This window comes from Rousettus aegyptiacus, unplaced genomic scaffold (genome assembly GCF_014176215.1).
Source record: "Rousettus aegyptiacus isolate mRouAeg1 unplaced genomic scaffold, mRouAeg1.p scaffold_m13_p_10, whole genome shotgun sequence".
Taxonomy (NCBI): domain Eukaryota; kingdom Metazoa; phylum Chordata; class Mammalia; order Chiroptera; family Pteropodidae; genus Rousettus; species Rousettus aegyptiacus.
In genome coordinates, this window is record NW_023416285.1 from 39,536,695 (window position 1) to 39,563,530 (window position 26,836).

Consider the following 26,836-nt stretch of genomic DNA (forward strand, 5'->3'; position numbering starts at 1 on the left):
AGTAAAACCAAGATAAGTCATAAAATAATCAAATTACTTTTTTTCTTGAGCTTCATGAAAGCAGAGAGTTTTATATTTCTAAAACCCAGAACAATTCAAGAAATAGAGTATATACTAAATAATAAAGAAAAAAATAAAGCAATGAATGTTCATAGTAGCACCATGACACTTGAGAAAGAATTAAAAACAAAACTAGAGAAACATTCCAGTGGGGATGGTTAACAATGCTGTTGGGAACTATAACAATAATCATGTGTTTACACCCAAAAGATGCAAATGGGGGAGAATTATTATATCTTTTTAAGGTTAATTTATTAACTATTCAATGACATTCTCCAAGTTCTTTTCTCATATAATCTTTTGTTATTTATGAATGAGGTAGTCCAAACTTCAGTTCTGCTTAATAAATAACTGTATTTTTCTTCTGCACTTGTGATCACTCCTGCTATTTTTCTTGGAACTAGGCAGAGAAAGAGTTAGGGAATCAGAGGCTTGTTAGGGAAAGAGTTAGGGAATCAGATGCTTATCATTCCTATGAGCCTTGAAGTTCATGTTTATACCCCTCAGTGTCACTAGACAAAGAGCGACTATCCCTTCACTTTAAAACAAAAACCTTCAGATTGATCTTCTGGGCCACTAAGCTTCTTTAAGGTTTTCCTAATTGGAGGTAGATGGCAGATATAGTATAAATTATTTTTTAAAAAAAAAAAAGAAAAAGTAAAAGAAAATTAATTTAAATACAAAATTTGATAGGTAGTTGTTTTCTAACCCTACCAACCACATAGCTTTATTAGTCAGAGTCACTGGCTGTTGTAACAAACCCCCAAATCTTGGTGGCTTAGCATAGTTAACCATTTTGTGCTTATACAAAGTCCAAAGTAAATGTTCCACATCGATTATCAATCTTCCATGTGGTTAGTCAGAGAATAGATCTTGGAGTCCTCTGTGAGATAGGAAAGTAGAGAGAGAAAAGAATCCTATAGAACATTTATGTGAATAAATCTTAAAGTCATCTGGGACATCTTCACCACATTCCAGTAGTCGGAACTCCTTCATATGTATACGTATCTCCAACTCCAAGGAATTCTGAGAAATACATGACAGCTATGGAACTAAGAACTGGAGAAAACAGCTTTGGTAAATACAAAGGCTTTATAAAAGCTGGCCTCTGGCCACTTCTACCACCTCATCATCTCCTGTTATTCTTTTCATTTAGTGTGCTCCAGTCATTTTGGCCTCCTTGCTGATCTTTAAACATACTAAGGTATAGTTCCACCTCGGAGCCTTTGTATAAGCTATTTTTAGTATCTGAAATGCTATTCCCCATTAGATATTCATACAGATTTTCAACTAACTTCATTCTATTCACAACTACCTCTTCAGAGATGATTTCCCTGACCAACCCAGCCCATCTAAAATGGCACCCTATCACTCTCCAATCCCTTACTCTACTTTTTTTTTTTTCATTTATGACATTCATTACTGTCTGACATTGTATCAAGTATTTACTTTTTAATTCAATTTTTATTTGTCTCTTCCACTAGAGTGTAAAGGTCAAGGACTTTTTTCTGTTAATTGTTGTATTTGCAGCATCTAGAACATTGCCCAATACATAATAAGCATTTAATTTAATGAACTATGTTTCTTAATAAGGACTTCCAATATATAAATACTGCAGTGTCTCTATTTTCTGATGACTCAATCTTGAGCACAGCCCAGGTAACCCTCTCTCTAAAATATTTTCTGTTCATTCTACTTCATTCCACAAATTCCTATCCATCTTAAATTTAAGTTTCATCTCAAGTATCCTCTCTTTTCCCAAAACCCCAGCTTCCCTGTACTCTATAGTACCTCATGCATAGCTCATGGCTATGTGGAAATAAACTGCTTATACATCTGTCTTCTATGAATTCATACTCCTAGGCAGGGGTATATATTATTCAATTTTGTGACCTACATTGTCCCTGGCATATAGAAGAATCACAACAAAATTCTACTTATCAGAACTGTTCAGTGATTTTGAAGACAACTTTTTCTTACAGCAGGAAAATTTACCAAGGGAAAAAATATTTACTCAAACTTCACTAAGAAGTTTTAGGAAGAATTTGGCAAAGCATTATTCCTCTCAATTTCTGAATTATAAGAATACAAAAAAATTATTCTTGAATCATGTATAATTAATGCAATGGTTATTAGAGCTGGATTATTTGTTCTAAATAAGTCATTATGATACAGTACAATTATAATAGTTAAGCTTTATATAGGTACTTTGTAGTACACTGAGATTCTCTGAATAATTAATGTGCACCTTTAGGTCACTTTGTAGACTTTATGTCATTTTATAGAATTTAGAACATAATCTTCTTTTACATGACTATAGAGATTTTAGTATTTGTTAATTTTTACTCTGAATCATTTTGTTCTTGAATTCATGATCAGAGAAGCCAGGCCTAATGGTAACATTATTGCCATAAGAAAAAGAGATCCACTTCACACTGATATGCTTTATTACATAACTTTTAGGAATATCTTACAGAGAAGTGAGGAGATTCTTTACAGTAATGAATAATTGGATAGGTAACTTACTCCTGGAAATAACAAATGGAAACAATTATCCATTAGGTGATTAAGAAAATCAAGTATTTTCTTTAACCAGACAAGTCTTTTCTTGCATTGGTCCTTCATGTGTATAAAAGTTTCCATATGATCTGGCAACATTTAGACAAATGTAATCTTGTCAGAGACACTCAATCTATTCTCTCTCTCTCTCTCTCTCTCTCTCTCTCTCTCTCTCTCTCTATATATATATATATATATATATATATATAATCTATGTACTAGGGATCCTATATGTGCATGTATATACTTTCTATGATATATATATATACATATGTATGCATATATACATAACACAAATATAAACATACACATATATAACACTTTCTGTGCTATATAATACATATATAATCAGATATATACATATTGGGTAATAAACATGTCTCCCAGGATAGGAGATTATGTCTTTAAGAAATTCTTTTCCACCATGTTGCTTGCACTTCATGGATTGATTTGATGCTTGGTTCTGTCTTCACTCATGCCAAGAGAGCAGGCTTAAGACATGGCAGCAAAACTGTATGTGAGTCCACAAAATGCATTTAGCCCATTTCTATTTGTAATCTCCCCTGAAAATCCGTAATGTCTCGTATAACACTACCTGGTGAAGACAAGCCATGGAAAACTAAGCCAACTGGATATCATAATGTTAATACGGTCACTAATGCATATAAATCTATAAGTCTGTAGGAACCAAATAGAGCCTAAATTTCTCCGAGGTGTCGAATAGACATCAGCCCCATGGACTTATAAATAATGAGCACTGTAGTGACTTCAGTTTCAAAAAGCAAAGTGAGAGGCCTGATACAATCCTACCCTTGGGTAAAGGAAGAGGAAATAATATGAAGAACCACTTTCCATTGAGATTCCTTGGTCGCCTACCATTCTGGAAGAGTTGTCAGATAAATCAGACTTTCCATTTTGTACAAACCCAGAAAGCACCATTTAGATACAATTTATGTTGTATCCCTTAAGTTGTGCATTTTCATGATAACCGGATAAACTTAACCAGTCTGGAGCATACTGAATATATTCATCAATCCACAAACAGTATGCTTGTGGCATGAGTTATTCATTCTCTAATTCAGTGTTATTAATAATTGATGTAGTGGTGATGCAAATGCCAAATCACTATTTATTCCTGCAATATTTTCACATCCATTACAAAAAATTAGGAACTATAACTTATTTTAAATTTATTTTGGCTTATTTTTCTTTTGTGGTGCAGTACTACATATTTACACCAGGAGTCTTTATAGTTCTACATTGAAAAAAATAATATTCCACCTAATATATTGTAGTTTAGACCTGTCAAAAAAGAAAAAGCAAGAGGCCAGCTGGCTGACTGGATAGCTATTTTAGGCAGAGTCTTTTGGGGATATAGTACCTGTGTGAGTCTATCACAGGTCAGGTGTTTAGCTTTGTGGTTAGCTGAAAAAAGTTCTACCAGTTCACCCCAAGTGTGACCAAAGTTTGGGGAAATTATTTGGACTGGAAAAACTCACAATGGATGGACACGCAAACCAGAGTATCAATTTATTTCTATAGGTTGATATATTTGGTAGGTTTAGTGTCATTGATCAGGATAATATACCAAAGAAACTTAATTATAGATGAAAAGGCTACCCCTGATCTCAGCTTTAGAACAATGGGAGTTACGAATGCTTAATAAGTTTTCCATCAGGGTAAATTAGTTGTTAAAATAATATATTTAAACAGTTTTATTGATGTATAATCTATTGAGATACAATTTATTAAGATAACTCACATATCATACAATTCACCCCTTAAAAGTCTACAATTTAATGTTTTTAGTATATTCACAGGGTTGTGCACCTATCGCCCATACCTAATTTTAGAATATTTTAATCACCCCTAAAAGAAATACCATATCCACTAGAAATCATTCCCCATTTCCATCTTCTTCCAGCCCTCCATCCCTAAACAACTACTAATCTACATTTTGTCTCTAAAGATTTGCCTGTTATGGACATTTTATATCAACAGACTCCTACAAATTGCTCATCCATGCTATAGCATGTATCGACATTTTGTTGCTTTTTATTTCTGAATAGAATTCTATTTTATGGACATGCCACATATTATTTATCCATTTATCAGTGATGGATATTTGGGTTATTTGTACTGTTTGTCTAATATGTTTTAATTTCTCTTGGACATATACTGGAGTAGAATTGCTGAGTCATATGATAACTCTATGTTTAACTTTTGGGGAACTTGCCAAACCTTTTTCCAAAGGAGCTACACCATATTTCATTCCCATCAGCAATCATGAGCATTCTAATTTTTGCACATTCTCACCAGCTTGTGTTATTTTCTGTTGTTTGATAGTAGGTACCCTAATGGGTGTGAGGTGATATCTCATTGTGGTTTTGATTTGCAACTCCTTAACAGCCATGCTGTTGAATATCTTTTCTTGTGTTTATTACCCATTTGTATATCTCTTTGGGGGGCAGGATGTCTATTCAGATCTTTTGCCCATTTTTTAATTGGAGCACATATCAATATACCATTTATTTTGTTGTCAAATAATATTATATTGTAGAGATATACCACATTTTATGTATTCATTCATCAGTTGATGGGCATTGTTAAATATATTGTTGTATTTTTTATGGAGAATGTTGGAGATCTCAGAGAAAGGGAGAAGAGGGAAAATTTAGACTAAGGAAACTAACTTGGTTTATGGGCCTAACTCAGGAAAAAGCAATAGTGTCTGAAAGAACAGGGCAAACTTAATTACATATGTTAGCATCTTTATTTAAGGTGGGGTGGCAGGGGTAGGGAGTTAGAGCAGTCTTAGAAAAAAAGAGGCATTCTTTTTTTTTTTTTTATAGAGAGGTAGGGTACACCCTAATCTCACTGGCAACTATTGTATTCAATAGTTAACCAACATTGTTTTTAGTATCTACTATGTACTAGGTACTGTGTCAGGTTCTAAACATAAACCAAGAAAGAAATACTGTCATCAAAAAAATCACAGTCTAGAAGTGATGGTGAATAAACAGAAAAATAAATAGATAATGAAATAACATGTGATGAACAGTTATGTTCCTTTGAAACACTGGGATAAGTACTTAACCCTATCCCAGAGTCTCAGATAGCCTTTCCAGAGGAATTGGCTTTACCTGAAGCTTGAAAAATATACAGGCATTAGACAAATGAAGGGAGTTGCTATGGGGCATGAAATTATGCCGGAGGGAGCAAACTGAAAGAAAGCACTTGATACATTTAAGGGACTTGACTAAACAGTCATTGGAATGTATCGAGCAGCCAGTCAGATTCTCTTTCCTGGGTAGTTTGAATGTAAGTTGTTCAGAGAGAAGATCCAAGTATATAAGCAGAGAAGGAAGAAGCGCCGTTAGAAGTTCCTTTGGAGGCTTCAGAAAAAGAAGCAACAGCAGATGGCTGCTTCTAAAGGAACATTGTGACCGAGTCACCAGAGGGTTTCTCATTGGACCATAAATAAGCATCACTGTTGGTTACCGGGTCTGCTGCTATATCCTGAGAGTCATATGAATGAAGTCTTTCTGTGCAGCTATCGTAAGAGCATATAAGAAGTCTTCAGTTGCAGGAGACAAACCCACCTTGAAAGAATAGTCAAACAATGTAAAGTTCAATGGTAGAACTTGAATTCAGAGATGGCTGACTGTAATAGTTTAAATTATATCCCAGCTCTGCTTCCCTTTCCTTTATCTTCATGTATACTTAATGCAAATTTTTTCCAAGTAGTCCCACCAGTAGTTTCACTTGTACATTTTACTAGCCAGGAGACTATATCTTGCTCAAGAGTTCCAGCAATAGTTTGGGTCTCACACCCATCCCTGAATCAATCACTGTGGCCAGGAACAGGTGGTTCTCCTATTGTTCTGTCCTAGGTCATAGACTCTCTGCTGGACCAGGATTGGTCCCACCTAATCATATGGACTGAGATGTGGTTCCTCGATGGAAAATTGAGATACAGTCATCACCAGGGGGTGAATGAAGCAGAAAGGACAAAAATAGCAGCTGTCTTCCTTGTGACTCCTTCTTTACATCCTTTAAACAAGACCTAACTAGGTGAGATCAACTCAGCTAATTTTTTGCTCCTCATAGCCTATGAGCAAAAATAATCATTTGAAAAATTGTCCTGTATGAAATACATTTTCTACTTGTATGACATAGAATTTTGAAATAAAAGGCAATGGTTATCTACAAGTGGATATGGCTAAAATAGCCAAATATAAAGACCAAACACTTTAATATTGCATACCCATGAAGACAGTGTAGACACAAACAGTATTCAGAGTCTAAAACAATTTAGGACTCCTCCTTTCTCTTAAAGTTAGCTGAGAATATTTTGTTATAAAATGATTATTTGAGTAATATATTTTTAAATGCTTAGCACAAAACTGAAGCAGATAAGTACTGTAAAAATTTGCTTGCCTTTAATTCTACAAATGTTAACAAGCAACAGGAATTATGCCAAGTTTGATAACAGAAAATAATATTATATAAAAACTGAGTCTTCACAGAATTCAGAGTTTATTGAAGGAGACAAATACATAAAAACACAAATTATGGTACAGTGTTTTAACTACAGCAAAGACTGTTACCAGATATAGACATATCATAAAGGGAAAAGTTATTAAACATGGAAACGGATAGTTTGGTTAAGGGTTCCTGGAGAAGGGGATAGCTAAACTGGATTTTGACAGATGAATAGGAATTTGATAATGGCTGTAGGGAAAGGGCATTTTAGGAGGAGGGTGAGGAAATAAAAGCAAAGTTATGGTTTTGTGGAACAATATACTACTGTGTTATAAAATACTATTGCAGAAATGAAAAATGTGAATTTAGGGAACAAGAGATGACATGGGTAGGAGAAGCAGTGATTTGAGTGTCTCTTAGTCAATCAATTGAACAAATCTACCTTAAGAGTATTCCAGATAGAAATAATCTAAACGCTTTGACAATAGGGCATTGATTTTGTATTCAACAGAATACTAAGTATGACAAAAATGATACTGCAGAAGACTATTTAGTATCGAAGAGGGGGAAGAAAGGAGAAGGGGTGAAGGAAGGAAAGAAGGAAGGCGGGAAGAAAAGGAAGGAAGGAAGGAAGGAAGGAAGGAAGGAAGGAAGGAAGGAAGGAAGGAAGGAAGGAAAGGAGAGAGAGAGAAAAAAAGGAGGGAGAGAGGAAATTAATTAGAAGCCAGACTTATTTGGCTTGCCATGGTCTTCAAGAAATCCAAATGTAGTCAGGTAACATCAAAATGGACCTTAATGTGAGTCTTCAGTATTTCTCTGCTAAATTTTTTGTGAAAAGGAATTATCCTAAAGCCTATCTGCTTTCTCTCTTACTAATAGAACCTCAGTTTTGATTGGGGTACCAAGCCCAGAAAAATCAAGGCAAGCCCATTCCTCCTTGCTATGTGCTCACTTTCACAGTTTCCCTGGGTGATTTGGTGATTGAATTCTGGCCAGTGATGTGGAAGTAGAAGAGTTGGCCTGGGAAATATTTTTTCTTCTATTAAAAAAAAAATAGAGCTTCCCTTTTCTACTGGAATTTTTTTATTCCTATTCCTAAAGAAGTTTAAAAAAATGTATTTTTCCTCTACCCCACCCCCAGGTTACTAGCCAGAACCAGGTAAAATAAAGATTGACAAGAGAAATAGAAACAGAGTTTATAAACATGTACATAGATGCTGGAGAAACTCAGTAATGAGTAACTCAAAATAATGGTTAGAACTTGGGCTTATATAGCATCTTAACAAAGAGCAATCAATTTGTAGAGAAGTGACAAGACAAAGGAAAAGGGGTGTAGGCTTTTAGGGGCAGCAAACTGTAGGAAGGGGAATCATGGGATATTTTAGTAAGATTTGTTTGTAGACCATCTTGGTGACAACTTTCCATATTCTTTATGGCCTAAAAATTTCCCAGAAGAGATTTATGGCTGTCCTTTTATCTCAGAAGTTTCTGCTTTTAGTCAGATAAGGAAAGCTCCAAGAAGGCTTTTTTCTGCATCTATTGATTTTCATTTGCCTCTAGCTCAAAATAATCTTTAAGCCAAACTGGCATATTTTGTGATGGTATATTCAGATCTCCTATAGCACCTTGAATGTGATTGGTAAGGATATGATTTTTGGAGTGATGGTAGCCATCTTGTAACCATGCAGTGATATGTCTATTTAGAGCCTGGTATCAGGCAGAATGCAAGGATATAAAAGAAATAGAAGGTATGGTCCTTGAGCCTAAAAGCCTGTTATACAGAGTATTGAGACATGCATGCATGAATTAAATGAAGAACAATTACCAAAAAAAACTTGTATTACTCAGTGCCAAGTAATGTAGATGGCAGCCCTCCAGATCTACTGTTGGTAACTCTATCCTGCCAATGCTTCTTGCCAATCCAGATAAACTGATGAAGTTTTTAGAGAAGATTCTAGCCTCAAAATCTTATTTTTAAAAAATGCATTGCTGCTCCCATTTAAACACCACTAACAAGCTTTCACTCAGAAAGGAAACATAGTATCAAAAAAGCCTTAGGCTGGACATTGGGCATTAGTCTTGGTAAAGGCAATTAGTAGTTGTAGGACATAGTGAAGGTCATTTAAACATCTGGCATCTGGTTTCCTGATTTGTAAATCAGCAATAATGATTCATTCAACAAATATTTACTGAGCACTTAATAAGCGTTGGACACTGCTTTAATCAATAGGGACATAGCAGGGAACAAAAGAGACAAAGTCCCTGCCCTCATAGACAGTAGACATATAATAAACATATATTCTATCAAGATGTAGTAGTAAATCCAATAGAAAAACATCAAGTGGAGTAAGAAGGATAGAAGGAATGACAGGGAAGTGTGTGAGGGAGCTGCTATTTTACATAGAGTGGTCAAGAAAATCTCTTTAGAAGTGGTTTGTACTTTCTTATCCATGCGGTGTGTGTGGTTTGTGTGTGTGTGTGTGCGCGCGCATGCACATGCACACGCTCACACACACACTTGCATGCTTGTCTGTGGGCAAAAAGAAGGAAATCAAATGACTAAAAATATGTAAAAAGCAATTGATAAATTACTTGACACTATGTGAACATTACTGTTGTTATTATTGCAGATTAAGTCTAAGCTCGTTAGCCTGACATTTAAGGTCTTTTATAACGCAACCTTCCAACCCATCTTTCCTTTATTTCCACTCTGGTATATAAACCTAACTTTCAAATAAAATATTCACTTTATCTAATTCACTTGGCAATTTTTTTTCTTAAGCAATTTACAAGTTTTAATACAAACTAGTCTACATTCATTCCTAAAAGGCTCGTTTCCAGTAAAAAATATACACCAGTAAAAACATTCTCACAGGAGAACTATGCGGGGGGGCTGAAAACAGCCTGGACCATATCCCCAGTTTGAGGGCAGGCATAGGAAGAGGTTCCAGGGGGAGGTGAGAGTCCTTCTCCATCTCCACGTCCCCAGTGAGGCTCCCCCACGGAGGAAGGGAGGGGAAGTCTCAGCCAGGAAGGCAGGGTGAGGGAGGCACAGGGCTTCTCCTATTGTTTCCTCTATTTAAGTCATTTATTATTTCATTTTTTTTTTGTAAATTATGTGTCCCTAATGAAATAATAAACTATATCAGAGTCTTTAAGTACCTTGAGCATAAAAGGTGTTTAATAATATTTATTGATTTTGTTTGACATACTGGTGTAAATTTTATCATCACTTTGAAAACTATCACTCTGGAATTTGGTGTTATACTCAATTTTGCATGAGTTTTGAATTGCCGTATTTATCATGGGACAGTACACTCTTTGAGAAGCAGAATTTTGAAAAATTCTATGTTGCTAAAAAGGGCCTTAAACTGTGGTTATGACTGCTCAAAGGGTCACCGCAGCGTCACTCAGAAAAATAAGCAGTCCCTCTTCCTATGTGCCCTTTTCCTGACCATGATCCTATGTGTCTTGATAGCCTTTTTGTGACCTTGGGGTATGTCTTGCTGGTACATATTTGTTATTTCTCTTGAATGACTTTCAAGTGAATTTTTCCAATGAAAGAACTTCCTAGCAGCCTAAGAAATCAAGCAGGAGAGACAGATAAATAAGGCATAGTAGAAACTATAGGATAAGTACTAAGTGAGGTTTCCGGAGGCATCATAATGACCTTCCAAAAATATCCACATCCCGATCACAGGGACCTATGAATATGTTACTTACATGACAAAAGGGCCCGTGCAGGTATATTGAGTTAAGGATCTTGAGATGGGGAGATTATTCTGGATTATCCAGTTGACACAATTGTAATCAAAAGGGTCTTTCTAAGAGGGATTCAGGAGGAGCAGAGTCAGAGGAGAGAAGATGATAGAAATAGAGATTTGAATGATGTGGTCACAAGCCAAGGAATGTAGGCTGCCTCTAGAAGCTGGGGCGGGGGGGGGGGGAGCGGACAGGAAAAGAACAAATTCCCCTCTCAGAACCTCCAGAAGGAATGCATGGTCTTGCTGACCCTTTTATTTTAGCTTTGTAACACCTATTTTCAGACATTGAACCTCCAGGACCTGTAAGATAATAAAGATAATAAATTATCACTAACTTTGTGGTAATTTATTACAGCAGCAATAAACAATACAGTAGTAGAATAAAAACAGTCTTGTACTAGAAATCTATCACAAATTAGCCCCTACGACATGTATATTAATTTTGTAATCTCAGGAAATTACTCTACCTCAGTTTTCTTTCCTATAAAGTGAAATTATATCTACCTTACAATGTTGCTATGAAGACAGACAATTATTCACGTGAGCACTTTGTAAAGTGTTCTGTGTTATACGAATGTTAGGTATAAAATTTTGACTTAAGTTTTTCTTAATGAGGATGAGAACTGGAATGAAGACCTCTGTCCTCAGTGTGTCAATACCTTAACTGTTACACTATAACCACCCCTGCAACAAACATGTCGTTACATGCAGGGATGGCCACCTGGCACACTTGTCACAACCTTCCCTCCATTAACCAAATTGAACGTGGTTAATTGATTGCAACATCCTCTACCTAAGAGCCAAGACACAGCTTTAGAGTACTTCCTAACTCACCTTCAGGAAGTTGCTATCAATCAACTAGATCTGGCATGAAAGAAGAAACTTAGAACTTTTGGTCCCCCTGCCAGCAGCATGGGCATCACCTGTGAGCTTGTTGGAATCCTCAGTCCAACCCCAGATCTACTGAATCAGAACCTGCATTTTGACAAGATCTGTGGATGTGTACTGTGTACTAGTTGAGAGGATATATTTTGGAGTAATATGAATCCCAGCCGTGCAAGTTACTACTGAGTGACCTCAAGCGAAGTGTCTAAATCATCAAAGCCTGTTTTCTCATTAATAAAATGGAGAATAATACCCACCTCATTGGGTTGTTATGAGAATTAGGCTGCATATAAGGCAGTTTGCGCAGTGCCTGCCAACAAATACTCAGTTAATAATAGTTCTTTTCATTATATCATTGTGCACCATCTACATCTGCTAACCAGACTACACATCCATTCAGTATTGCTGGAACCACTTGGCAGGGATGATTTCCAAAACTATCCACGCCCAGGGAAGGACGTGGTAGTGAGGAATTGGGGAGGGGACAGGACCACATTTTGCAACACGTATTAAACATCAGGTGGTCTCCTTGTTTTCAGATCTTCATTGCACATGGCTTTATTAGAAACCGTCTGCTAGAGTCTGGACACTGCCATGGAGTCTGGTGACCTGTAGGAGGGAGCAAGGGCCAAAATTCCTGCTGAGTTGCTTTCGGCCCCAGCTCTCTGCCTTAATTTCTTTCCTAACTTTCCATCTGCCGCTGTTCTCCTTGCAGCAGAGCAGTAACCTGCCAGTCCCTGCCCAGCTACCCACCTTGGCGCGCTGCAGCCACAGCTGCAGCCCCTTCCCCCGGGGTGGGGAAGGCTGGGCTGGGGTGCGGTGGGGGCGGAGCTCGGCGTCCTGCTGCTGCTGCTGCTGCTGCTGCTGCTGCTGCTGCTGCTGCTGCTGCTGCTGCTGCTGCTGCTGCTGCTGCTGCTGCTGTGGCTGCAGCCGCCTGAGAAGCTGCCGCCCCTTGCTCGGATGCTCAGGCCCCGCAGCGCTGCCCTGCGAGGACAGACGCGCGCACCGCGGGCCTGACGGATGAGCTCCGCAGCACCTGCACTCCCACCTCCAATTTGGCCCGGTGCCCGGCGGCAGCCGCTGCAGCCCCGCGGTGGGGGCGGCCCCGCGGTCTCCGCCCGGCTTCAGCGCGCCGCCTCTGCTCTTTGCATAGTAATTTCAGTTCCTGCAAGCACCCAGCTCGCTCCCGGCTCGCTCCCGGAACAGGTCTGAAAAGGACTGCCGATCCCGAGCACACCGGAGCCATCCGTGTGGCGCCGAAAGCTTCTGCTTGGGATATGCGACGGGAAGCCCCTGCCACAGCGCAGGCAGTGGTCTCGCCGTGCCGGGGAGAGCCTGGGGAGAGCAGGTAGGTGACCGATGGCCACGGGAGGAGACGCCCCCCGCGCCACCTCTGCCCAGCGTCTAATCCCGGGAGACCCGAGCAGAGGCGTGCTTGGTACTGATAGGGAATGGATTCGGTTCCACATTTTACCTGGTAATCCTTTGCCTGTTGCTCTTGTCCCCATCCCATCCTGCGCTCCAGGAGAGGCTGTCTTTCTCACAGGTGATGAATTTCTCTGCAAGGTCATTGCTTCCTTAGGCTCTGGCATTGAAGGTAAATGGAAGATGCTTCTGTTTTTTTTTGTTCTTAGGGTTGGGAGAAGAAGGGGATATTTGTAATCAATGGGGTCTGCACATTGAATATCCCAATAGGGAGGGGTGTGTGTGTGTGTGTGTGTGTGTGTGTGTGTGTGTGTGTTACACTGGTGTGTTTCTCGTTTTCCTATGCTTATTCTCTTTAAGGTCAAAGCACTGTAGTTAATATATAACATATATGCGTTTGTGTGTATATACAAACACATGTTTACATATATATAGTCTTTCTTGAGATAGGTGGAGAGAGAAGGGTGGGCAGAGGTTGATAAAGGAAAATCACTGTAGAGACCTGTTCAGTATCTAGAGGTGAACTTTGGAACCAGATTAAATCGGGGTACTAGAGACTATATAAATGGTTCTTTGGAAATGGATTTTGGAAAATATCTGAATACCATCACCCAATACAATAAACAGATCTTCATGCTGTCCAGGCAGATCTAAAAGATATAGGCAAAATTTCAGACGCAACAATGGACAGTGAAAGGGGAAAAAAGAGGGCTACTTAGATGCTGAAAAGTGAATTTTGGGCAGTGTTCAAGCAGCAAATCCCTGTCAAGTTTAAAGGGGCTTCTGGAGGGGCACTGGGAGGAATCTCTGCTTTAAGTGTAGGCAGTTCAAGGTTAAGAGGATCTGAATGACCAGGAAGCAGCAAAAACGGTGGGGGAAAAGGCAAGAGTTTGGAGGGAGAGGGGAGAAACGGAGCTCTGAGAGTCACCAAGAAGCAACCACATTTTATTAAGGTATCTTCTTCCTGTTACAGCAACACCATGGATATGTTCCATCTAAATATTTTTTACAAGACATTTGTTAAAGATCCATTGTTCTATGTTTGCATTTTGTTTTTGCAAGGAATCTGGGTCATGGTGGGACTGTAAGAAACTGAAGTGTTTACAACACTAGCAAGATTTGGAGAGAGAGTTGATTAAGGCTTAGCTTCATGAAATATTTACACATCTCTTGCGTGGGCTTTTGTTTGCTCTTGTTGGTGCTGCTGCATATTTTACTTTGATAATGATTTGAGTATACTTCTCCCAAATGTGCTTATTTTCCAGTTATAAACTATTCTTTCTTTTCCATTGTGTTCACCATTGGCCTACCCTGAGTAACAATTGTGGGAATAAAGATACATGAGTCACAAGATAAAGAAGAAAATCTCTCTGTTGCTATATGCAAATAGCAGGAGTTTGTATTAGACAGTGTTCTTTTAAACTAGAATTATGAGGAACATTTTTTGAATTTTTGTGTGTGTCTAGTAGGGGGAATGGGATGTTGATTCATAAACAGAAAAAAAAAGTAGTATTTGCCATGCAAGTCTAGATGTTATGTCATTAGAATTTATTTTGGAAATAGTGCAGTGGAAGTCATGGAGATTCATGTAGAGTGTGTCGTGCTATGGTGAAGCTTCATCTAATCACTAACTAGACTTTTATGAAAATGATGAGGACAAAAACCCTAAGTGCATAGCTTCATGTAGGAAGTGGAAGACTGAAGCGTGATAGCAATCAGATCAGTCGCAATTAGATGTCAGGTGGGTTCCAACAAGCTGCTTTTGAAATTTGGATTTTTTTAAATTGCTTTAATACACTTGCTCGATACCCTTAATTATTTGTCCTTGAAACAGTTCTTTGATTGTGTCTCAAATATACTTAAAAGAATATATTAGATACAACCGTCCTTCACTGTATGAATCTCATCACAAAATCTGCAGCTTACAGGGAAGTATTAAACTATCAGTGATGAAATTACAACATCATAAAAAATTGTCCTCAGAGAACCAAGACATACAACTTCAGCTCCAGCTCAGACTCGAGCTCTTTCAGTGGCAGCTGTTTCCGCCCCGTATGCTCTCATTTATTGATTCATTCATGCATTTAACATACATTTATCCTGAACTAAACATGGTCCTAGACTGTGGAATTCAAGAGTGCACAAGACACAGGTTTAGCCTGCAAAACTTGGGAGAGAGAGAGGAACAACTAAGTGCTATGACAGGGTGAGCACAGGGAGCTGTGGAAGCCAGGTTGTGGAGGTGGAGAGGACAAGGACAATTCCCAGGGATATGAAGGACAAGAAGAACTAGTCTGGTAAAGAGGAGAGAGAAAAGCTGTGACCAAATATGCAAAGCCCCAGGAAGAACAAGTAACTATAGGCAACTGAAAAACTGAGCAGGTAAAGATGGAAAGATGGGAGTAGAGAAGGAAGCAAATCCATCATCAGACTGAAGTCCAGAAAAGCCGCTAACTCATCTGGTTGGTCAACTATTTGATCTGAAGAAGTAAGGTAAATTGCATTCATAATGAGGCTGTGTGTTGTTCACGTTAACCATGTTTATATCCTTCAAATATCTAGAAATCGTATTTACCTTAATTTACAATAGCCTGGTTAAAAGAGAGATGTGTCCTTGAGAAAGCCATAAATCAATGTCTCAATTTCTTCACACACAAAATGTCTACCACCTACTTTGCATATTGCGAAAATAAAAGAGAATGAAGAATTAGAGATTTGAGTTTTATAGAAGTTCAGGAAATCTTATTTTTATGACAACGACACTCAGGGCAAAAGGATGAAAAATACTGTATATTGTAAGCATTTTGTTGTCCCAGATGACTCCGAAAGAGAAACTGAATAAACAAAAAAGTAAATCAAGAACAGGGGCTAAAGAGAGCCCGAAGGCCACATATACTTTAAAAATTTTTTTAAGTCAATGAAGTATATACAGCAATCCTATAGTAATCAATAAGCGGCCTTCTAGAACTGGTCACAACCCATTACGAAGTCAGTTTATTGCATATGATAGCATTTTATTTTTGAAAAAATAAGAGTAAAACAGACTAGAAGAGTAAATGAGTATTGTTTACTGAACTTTTTAATTAACTATATACTTATACATATGTACACACTAGACTATGATGTAAAAATGTGTATCTTAGTATACATCATGTTCCAGAAAATCTGAAAGCTACTGCTTTAAATAATAAAAAGAAGCGATGTTTCCAGTTTGCAAGAGCCCAGGAGTCAACTGGGAGATTGGACAGACAAGCATTTATGCAAAATTCTGATTAGCAGAATTCCCTGAAGAAAGGCACGACACTGTGACTTACCAGTAAATTCATGGCAGTAAATTCATGGTGGTGCAGTTAGAAAAGAGCGAGATTTTGGGTACTGAACTAGTCTAGAAAGGCCTCAAGGAGGAGGAGGAACTTGAACTAGTTTACAAAAGATAGATAGATCTGGGTGGTCAGTGAGAAAGGGGTGATGATATAGAAGGAGGAAGTAAAGAATGAGGTAGCATAATGTGAGGTTTATTTAAGAATTATTTAGAAAAAGGAAAGATAAATATCAGCTTGTGGGGATAGAATTGCAGCAGAATTTCTTTTTAGACTCAAGTATTGCTTAGGAGTTGCTATTTATTTTATATCTTAGATTTCTTTTCCTAATATGGATACTTTAAGAATATCTGGACAAAATGACTGTAATGTCATAAATCTTTTGCTTCCTTCCTCTTATTTGTTTGTTTGTTTATGCAATAATTTCCAGGCTAGACCTTGTCGCAATTGAATTTCATGGTTGAAATATTGAAATTAGTCTACTGCCACGCCACCCTGAACAAGCCTGATCCTGTCTGATCTTGGAAGCTAAGCAGGGCCGATTAGTACTTGGATGGGAGACCACCTAGGAACACCAGGTGCTGTAGGCATAAAAAACAAAAAATAAGGGATTGTAAGTTGACAAGTTCCTTGCAATCTGTGAGATCAACCAAGGGTTACCTCCCCCAAAATATATATATATATACACACGCACACACACAAACACACATACATACTGAAATTATGTGATACACCACATCATAGTACAATTATTTCATTTCTAAGAACACAAGTATAAAAAGCACAGGGGGCAAAGGTGATCAAGTAATTGTCATAAATGGAGTAACCCCTTCTATTCTCTTCAACAGGTCTCATTTCTTGAGTCTCTCTTAGGTACGAAGCCCGATGCTAGGTAATAACTGTCCTGTGAAGGGGAACCAGACCACTTAGTACCCATAACCCCAAAACGAAGGGCAGAATCTGCTGGATTTTCTCTTTTTGGTGCTCTGTGACGTGTCCATCAACTGACGATAGTTTTGTTTCACTTACGATTTTTCAGCTTTCTGATGGTATGAAAGCCAGACGCCTTCAGTAGAATATGTAGTTTGACTTTTAAGTTTTGATCTTTTTCCTGGCTAGCAACATTCGGTAGGTCTCTCTCATGAGGCCGGACAGAGGCAGCAAGCTGCAGCCCCCAGTTAGCCATGAGAACAGAAGAGTAAACAACTGATACCCTACAGTGTATTGATTGTGTTAGAGGATTTTGCCAACTGTAGGCTAATATAAGTCTTCTGAGCACGTTTAAGGTAGGCTAGGTTAAGTTATGGTGTTCAATGTTTAAATGCATTTTCACCTTGAGATACTTTTAACTTACATCGGGTTTATGTCCACCTTAATTTGAGGAGCATCTGTATTTAAATGTTTGTATGCATTTTAACTGTTCATACGCATTTTTTAGAAATTAACATCATAGTGTTTTGCTTTAGCATAATAGTAATTTGGAGGAGATAAAATCAGAGAAAAAAGTCTCTACTTGTGTTTCTGAAAACCTTTCTTGAGCTTCTTTCAGCTCGTACTGTCTTACTGTCTTTCCCGTGGACTTCGATGCCCTTTTAAATAAGGCCATACCTTTTACTAGAAGAACAGTGCCAGTTAAAATAGAGACTCATGGGCTTAAATAAGTTGATTTGGATTGTAGCCAAATACGGAAATTCACTTTTTTATAAAGATGTCCTGGACTCTTTCATCTTCTTTCTCCACATCAGAATGTTTGAATTAGTGATAACCTAACTTTTCTTGCATAAGAGTCAAGACTGGGATAATAAAAACATCTAGAGACTGCATTTGAATTGAAAAGACATTATTGAATTTCATGGGGAAAATGTAGATACTCTTACAATGTAAATGACTTACTGTCTTGAATGCCAGTGAGAAAATGTTTCACAGCTTTTAGCAGGGAATATTGGAATTGGCAACACGGTAACAGCTCTCTAATTTTTCATGTCTGTAATTAGACTGTCAGCTTGATTTTGAAGCTAGCAGCATAATTTGGGGCCTGAATTATTATTACCAAACAATAATAACTGACCCTTCGCTGGAAAGTTAAATACCATGACCTATTGAATCTGAGTCCAAATCTGGAAGGTGGTTCTTAGAAATCTCTGTTTTACAATGGTTGTAAAAGGATTCCAATAGACAGCTGTGGCCATCAGGTTTAGTCCTTCCTTTACTTATAAGGAAATAAAAAGGTTACAGATGAGTCCCAGACAAGTTAATTAACATGTCCTAAATCATGAGCAGGGGCTAAAATCTGGACCTCCTTTTAGCTGATTCTGGGCTAAAAGGAAGAAGAGCAGGACTCAAAGAGAGGTCTAAGCATCTCCTGAGTGATGTGAGGAAAGGGAATCAAAATACTCAAAAAAAATTGAGTCAATGCAGTGAGTCCTAAATGACAATGCAGTGATCTCTGTCCCTAGGGTCTGATGTGGCAGAAGAATTGTGGGGATCAGCTGTGTGATCTGATGCAAGGCACTTTCTTGGCTTTACACACCAGATTCAATTTTAAAATGGTAATTCTTGGATCCTAAACCCAGTGGATACCCAGGCTACCCCCAGGAATTGCTTTAGTCAATAGTCATAGCTTGTGACACTTGCAGAACCAAGCAAATGCTGGGGAAAAAAAACAACGCTAGAGAGTAAAAATCTATAGTCACAGGATCCTCCAGGGACCTCAGTGCTGTTGCTAATTCAGTAACGGACAGCTGGACAGAAAGCTCCAAAACTCCTTTTTAAAAATCACATTTGCATCTTCTAATTTCTGGAGGAAAAGGAGTTGCAGAGAATCTTTTTTTAAACCTGAATTACAAATGGTCCATCAAAGTGGGAGATCTGGTTTAGGGGGGAATCATCAGTTGTTTTATGTGGATAGATTCTTGAATTTTAGATGTTTTTCAGGATATTGATTTCTAAGTAGCCTAAAATTAAAATAACCATATCATGTCTATAAAACACTCTCTTTCCTCATAATGTACAACTTTGGGTAAATTAAATGCTTGAGGGAGTTCAGTGTTTGTGTTTGCTATATTTTCTGAGTAATCAGAACATCTTTTCTGTTTCAATTCTTATCAACAATTTTTCTAAAATGTAGTAGCCTGGGTCTGTGTGTGCGTCTTAATAAGTACAATATGGCAAATAACATCAGGTTTCAGAAATTTGCATTGCCTCTGGGTTTTTATTCTGAATTATGTGCAGGACAGGCTCCTGAATATAATATAGAAATTTTTAATTGCTTTTCTTTTTTACTCTGAAATGAATGTTTTCTCATGATACACTTTTTAAAAAAAGAACTGTTGTTCAAAAATACAAAAGATATTTGATCCATTATGGGTTCTACATTGTTAACTTTAGTCTTTGCCTTTACCATTATGTCATTTTGGAATGCTCATTTCTTCATCCTAAATTAGTTTCCCAAAACCCTCCAAACACAGTTTAAAGCTCAATTACATCAGCAAACCCTCTGTGATTCTTATGAGCTATGTCTAACTACTATTTTAGGCATAGCATGAATTTTATTATACTTAGTTATATTGTTCTCTAAGCATGTCTTTCTTCAAATCCTATAAATTTTTCCCCTTGAAAAATGCAGGTAAAAATGAAGCAACTAGAATTTTTATGCTAATAAGAATTTTAATTATAGCTGAGATTAATAAATGGATATATACTTCTCTTACATCCTGAATAAGTAAAAATTGCTTATGGCAAATGAATGTGGATAATTCATCTTGTTTTCATGTTGAACATGTTGTGAAAGCAGTCAGAGAGCAGAAATCTGTCAATGTCAGGGTCAGGGACTAAGCTCTGATTAAGTGCGTGGAAATGCCTGTGCAGCCTCCTTTCACATGGGGATGTTTCTTGTCCACACATATAGATTCTCAGGGCAGAAGAATGCTTTGCCATCAGCATCTCAGAGACCTGGTACTCTATACTTAACCTACTCAGACCTCAAATTTGAGGATGTAGGTACCAGATCAGAAACCGGAAACTGGCAGTCTGTGGGCCGAGCAGGAAGATTGTATTTTATTTGGCCTGCAGGTATATATTTTTAATTAAGCCAATAGTCAAAAATCAGAAGATTTATTATAAAAAAAATAAAAATGAAACACACCCACATGATGTAGGCTAGAGCTGAATAACAATATGTGCTACCTCTTTATTACACTATAGTCTCCACTATTCCCAATTGTCTCCCTGACACTGAGGCTTCATAGAAGTCACTTGTACTCAGTAGCTTCACTGGTGTTAGCTAGAACCCTTAGGTACTGAGTTCTTGAAGTCTGGACTAGTTTTCTCAGTTCCATTGAGCTTTACAATGCTCTGACTGTACTCATGAAATTGATGTGACTGTACAAAGTAGAGAGGTCATTGTACTGAATTCCCATAAACTATAGTGAGAGTCTAAAAAGTTTCCATCATCAACGTATGTAGATTCTATGAAGGTTAATAAATGCAAAAAGTTGACCTTGTCTGTTAGTAAAAGTATAGTAGATTTTGTTTGTTTGCCTGCTTGCTTACTTTTTACTGTATCATATGTAGCCAAAATAATAATAATAATAATAATAATAATAATAATAATAATTTATTCTTTTAACTTGACCAATGACTGCAATTTTACATTGGATCGCTTTATGAACTTTTAAATGCACCATATCTTTATTTTATGTACAATTCTTCAGGTATACACTAAACTTGTAATAGCCTCCAGACAGACCAAAGCGTATCTCAATCTTCCAGCTAATGGTGCATTTTACTTGGTAGGCCTGGCAGTTGAGAATAAACTGTCAGAAGTAGTATTGATTCATATCCCAGTTTGTGGTTGTGTCTGTACAGCTGAGAAATGCTCCTCTAACGATGGCAGTTGGCTGTGCTTTCAACTCATCAAACCGAAGCTCGTCAGATCACTGCACAGGAGAATCTGGCCACTTGATTGTGTGGAACTGCTCTGTTAATAGGGCTAAAAATGAGGTGACGGTGTCAGTGCTGATTTATTCATGTTGTAAATCAAGACAACTGCCCTTTTGAGACAACAAGATGGAAAACTTAGGCAGCTCTCCTAAGTAAAGAAAACTCTTAATAGCTCTATGAAATCTCTCATTCTTTCTCCACTTCTGCTGCCACTTTCCTTCCTCGTGCACACTTTACTGCATTACACCCCCACATTGTGCCTCCTACTTTACTTCTAAAAACATCCTCACATCTAATTATTAATCCTAAAGTGTCGGTGCTTTAGCAGCGTCACTCCAAGAAGAAAGTGCTGAGAATAGTGTCAGCAGAGGCCAACAGAGGACACTGTGCTACATCGTCTTTATGCTTTCTTTAGAGAGAGTGCATTTCCTTGTAGAATGATGTCCAAGTCTTTAGTATTAGATATGTCACTTGAAAGGTATTGATAATACATAAAAAATCATAGGTGTTAAAGTTTTTTAGGGATAAAGTTAACTTTTTCTTAATGACATTAAATCAAATAAATTTAGTTACACTGAAACTTTGATGCATTCTTGTAAAGAAACTGTTCTCCTATTCCCCTGGTGGTTATTTTGATGTTTAAAATTGTAATGGTAGGTTTTTAAAAGATCATCCCTCTGGGGTTTGTGGCTTTTAAGTGGTGAGTCTAAATCTCAGGAAGGGATTATAAAAGTTAACCCGAGCTGGATTGGATTGAGAGTATGTCAGTACTTCTGCTTTGTAAGTCAAGGAAGAGCATTCTTCAAACTAGGAATAAGAATTTATTTAGGAGATGAAGTTTAGAATGTTAAAGGGGGTTCGCAGAAGGCCCTGATTTAGGGAAAATGGATGCCTGTATCACTTAATAAATTTGTACTTGAGTACTTGAGATATATATATTTACATATGTGTGTATGTTAGGGATTCAAAGTTGAGTAAAATTATTTGGGAGTCTGAACTCTCAAATAATTCCCAGACACTGAACCACGTAACCTTATTAATAAATATGGCTCAACAAAGTTAGCGTGGGCTCTTTCACTGGCCAGGAATTCCCCTAGCAGCCTAACAAACCAAGCTCCTTTTTGTGTCCCAACCAGGCACCCCCTGTACCTCTCTCTTCCTTCCTGTAGGCTCTCACAATTCAGCTTAATTTCCGTTCCTCTTCACAGCTTCACCACCTGCTCCCCACACCTGGGTTCCTTTCTTCCCAGCCAGGCCAACTTGAAAATGAGAGGAGTCTTTCCCATACTGTACTTCTTTAATACCATCAAAAATAAAAACATCGACATGTGCATTTTGTACTTTATTCTGCTAAAAACAACTAAGAAACAGGGTAACAAAAGTGATCAAGATGGGGCAGATAAAAGATTAAGAAATATAAGTTTCTGCTGGTGGCAAGTCCATATACTATAGAAAATTTCCTCCTCATGAGTATAGCAGAGCCTCAGTGTAACTTTTCATCCCCCATCCCTCTTTTTTTCTGTTCAAGAAAACAAATACAAGCGAGGTGAATGAGAGTAACATTATTATAGAAATTATGTATTATCAAGAATTGCATAACTGACAGAGAAAACTGCTCTAAATTATTCTTTAATATATTATTTGCTGTCATTGGTACTTTATCATTGCTCATAAATGGTTTGTGACACACTAGTGTATTTTAAGATAGTTTAAAGGCCACCGTTTTAGATTATTGCTTAGACTCTCAGACATCACCTCCACCCTGGAGGGATAATCTTGAATCAGATCATTATTGGGTAATGTACCCATTTCGAAGTACTAAAAATACCAAGCTTTTTCGTTTGTTTGTTTCTTTGGTTTTTGTTTGTTTGTGTGTTTGTTTTTAAATAGCTGATTGGTGAAATACCCTGCGCTCTCTATCTTTTCTCTCTAAGGTGGTTTTCATCACTCTTTCCTGGTCTTCCTCCCCAGGGTTAGAACCCTAGACGTTCAAGTTGGTAATTCATGTTGCTGAAAGCCTGGTGAGTGATTGCATCTCCGTATACTTATTCCAAATGATAGTGGCACTGGAGAAATAAGAAGAGGACACCTAAATTGCAGAACTAATAATGATGAGTAGAAAAGAACAAAAGGCCAACCAAACACATGGGGAAAGAGTAAGTCAAATGATGTAAAGAGTGAACAAGAGACTAAAAGCCAGTCAGGACACGGTCATCTTGTTTCTGAGTCGTAAAGAAGCATAATACATTTCTCTTATCAGTTTCCTTTTCATTGCAAGGAAACGGGTGATGGAAAGACTACATATCTGTAAACTTAAGGAGATCTAACTCTTTCAGAACTTCATTGTTTAGGCTTCTCTGCAGTGGCATCCTACTTAAACCATTTCTCCTGTAAGCAAATCTATGATGTTTGCACTATTATTTTCTCCATTTTAAAGATCAGAAACAGATTAAATAACTTGCCCCAGATCCCACAGGTAATAATCGATTATCTGAACTGTGTGCAAATCCAGAGTCTGCCAACTTCAAATATTGTGCTATGCTACAATATTATTAATATTAGTATTATTAATATTAGTATTATGAACACTGGGTCAAAATATTAGGAATAGGTGGGATTTTATAGACTGATTTCTCCTATCTTGGATTTAATATTGTGTTGCTTAAAAATCAAATGTGAAAGCTTCTAAATCAGTGATAAGTCATTTTTTAAAGAAACAGGGTAATTCAAAGGTAAACAATTTAGGTTAAAACTTTATAAATCATTGGACAGGCAGTGAAATTGGAAAACAATATTTTTTATTAAAATGTCCAGGTGACACATATGTTCAGCAAATGAGATTTCTTCGTTTCTCAAAAGAAAAACTAAATACATATCACAAAGTCATGTGTACACACACGTGCATGTACACACATATAACAAGAAAAACCAGGCATTTGTCTGTGTTTAGCCCTACCTGTGGACTTTGGACTTAGAAACTATTTATAGAACTAGTGTTTCCGCAATTGATGTTTTAATCATAGACATTCATTTATTTATGAAAGTTGAGCAGTTCCTCATTATAGCTTGCAGTTAAGTGTCCTAGTTACAAATTGAAGACTAAAAAAAAGGTAATCTGTGTACAGGAGGCCCATCTGAGTCACGTTCCTTTCTTAAAAATATATTTCTAATAAACCAATAGTACTTGACAGGAGGACAAATATACACATCTCCATCCCTTTTGAAAATGAACATCCACTCATTATTTTTAAAGCCATGACTTCTGCCTTGATTTTTTTTTTAATTCCTTAATAAGCAATTGATTTTATTCTAGTTAAAAAAAAAATTGACGGAAGTCACCTACACGCATTAGTTTTTATTATTGGACTCTTGTCGTAAGTCTGGAATGTCTGAACCACTTTGTGTTGTTTCAAATGAACTCTTTATTTCATGGGGATGCACTGCTTTTCAAAAGTGCAGGAGATTTACATGAGTGATCTGTGAGATGTTCTTAGATAGTCTATAGATTTACTTTTTATTTTAATAGTTATGAACTTATTTTGATATAACATTAAAATACTCTTGTAAGTGTATATTTTAAAATATGCTATATGAAAAATATATTGCTGGCACATCAAATCTGATTTTACAGATATAATTTCTTAAGAATAGGCTAATATTTTCAACTGGTGCACCAGTTATATAGTCAATTGAATGAAAAACATTAAGTAAAATAGTTTAGACAAGAAGCACATAAATCACAAATCATAAAAGAGGTACATAAATGTCACAATCCATGAAAGCGGTACATGAAATTATGTCATTGCCCCAGGCACTTCAGGTTTTCTAGAAATGAAAAGATTAATCTATAAATCCCTAAAATCAACTCTAGCTCTAATGCTCTAATGTTTTTTTTAAGCATCTTATACTTTTTCCTTCAGTCTTAGGCTTATTTTCTGAATTTTAGTTCTTATTAGCCTTTTCTGGAATTTAGAGGTACCCTTATCTTCCTCTCTTTATCACTGCCAAGCACTTATGCATTCATTCACTTATACATGTACTCCTGAGATAAGTATCCTATAGTAAATGTATACACTAGGGATTGTGGGCATGAAAGAAAGATTACCAAGTTCTACACCTCTGACTTCTGTGTAAATGAGTGAGTATACATGTCTGTGATTCCCATTGAAGTTAAAGCCCTGGAAAGCCCTGGACTTCTGCCATAATCTTTGCTTTGTACTTCCTGAACAACTGAGAAACCTTCAATGGAAAGTCCCTTCATTGATAAAAACGCATTATCAAGGCTTGTATTACAAATTTAAAACATGTGTTGTGAAAATCCTGAATGGGATTATACATGAGATTGGACAAAGGGGTCTCTATGTTTCATAGCTAGAAAGGTCTAATTCTTGAGCCATTTTGAATACAAAGGGGAAAAAAATAAGCACTTTCAGGATTTTTGAGTAGATGGTAATGCATCTTTGATCAGTTAGAAATTTTAACAGGTGTGAGTCAGATGGGGAATTTAAAACTTACCGGGTTTTTAAAAATCGGTTACATTGAGGAGAAATTGAATTTCAATGGTGTTTATTGTTTTTCTATTTAATATACCCGCAACAAGTGGTTAAGTTGTAACTATTATTATGACTATTTTTTTCTTGAGAACTTGTCCTTGAAAGACATTGCTAAAATGTTGTAAAGCACCTGAGTGCGGTGAATATAAATTGTCACAAGCAATAGAGTTGTTTTATGCTTGCCAGCAATTCATAAGGTTTTTCTATACTAGTGAAAAGGATATAGCTGTGGTTTCCTGCTGGAGTTTCTATATAATAGTGAGAAAGGCATCAGAGGATGCAGTTGGTTGTGGTCATTTACTCATACATGGCTGCTCTTTTCTTTTTTGTAAAAAACAGGAAGTTGAAATTTGTTCTTTACTTAGTTCAATTGATGTTTAATAAGGACTTATCTGGGTGCTACTATGGGAGGATGTAAAGATTAAAAGATGTATCCCTGTCTTTAAAGACCATAAAATCTTAATATTAAGAAACATTTAAGAAGTTTAAACACTTATGGCATCATTTATCCACTTTCAGTACGTATACATTGTGATAAAAACTGGTTAATTGAAATTGTTTTCAAATTTTTAATGTTTATGTTTTATCATGAGTAGATATAACTTTCCAAGTATCACATTAAAACATATATTGAAGAACAGCTAGTTAGCTCAGGTGGTTTTTGAGTCTAGGAATCACACCAAAGTTCAAATTAATTTGTTAATTTTGCTCTGTTCTCTCCTTATGGACCAAACTCCCAACTCCTCAGCCCAGTATTTTTGAGGAGAATTGGGCAAAAGAGCATATTCCAAGTCCTTTTCTCAAAAACATGATAAAATAATATGGCATACTTAAGCTTAATAAA

The 26,836-nt window shown here is 37.0% G+C and overlaps 1 protein-coding gene across 2 annotated transcripts in view; it reads left to right on the plus strand.

Annotated features, from left to right (window-relative positions):
* The first annotated feature begins 12,880 nt into the window (after window positions 1–12,880).
* GPRIN3 (GPRIN family member 3) overlaps window positions 12,881–26,836 on the plus strand; it is a 67,810-nt gene continuing 53,854 nt past the window's right edge. Inside the window, exons 1-2 of one of the 2 annotated variants that reach the window (XM_016161080.2) lie at window positions 12,881–13,101; window positions 13,279–13,350. The gene's annotated coding sequence lies outside the window, so the exon portion shown is untranslated. The remainder of the gene's footprint in view (window positions 13,102–13,278; window positions 13,351–26,836) is intronic. The other variant, XM_016161078.2, reaches the window with a different exon arrangement.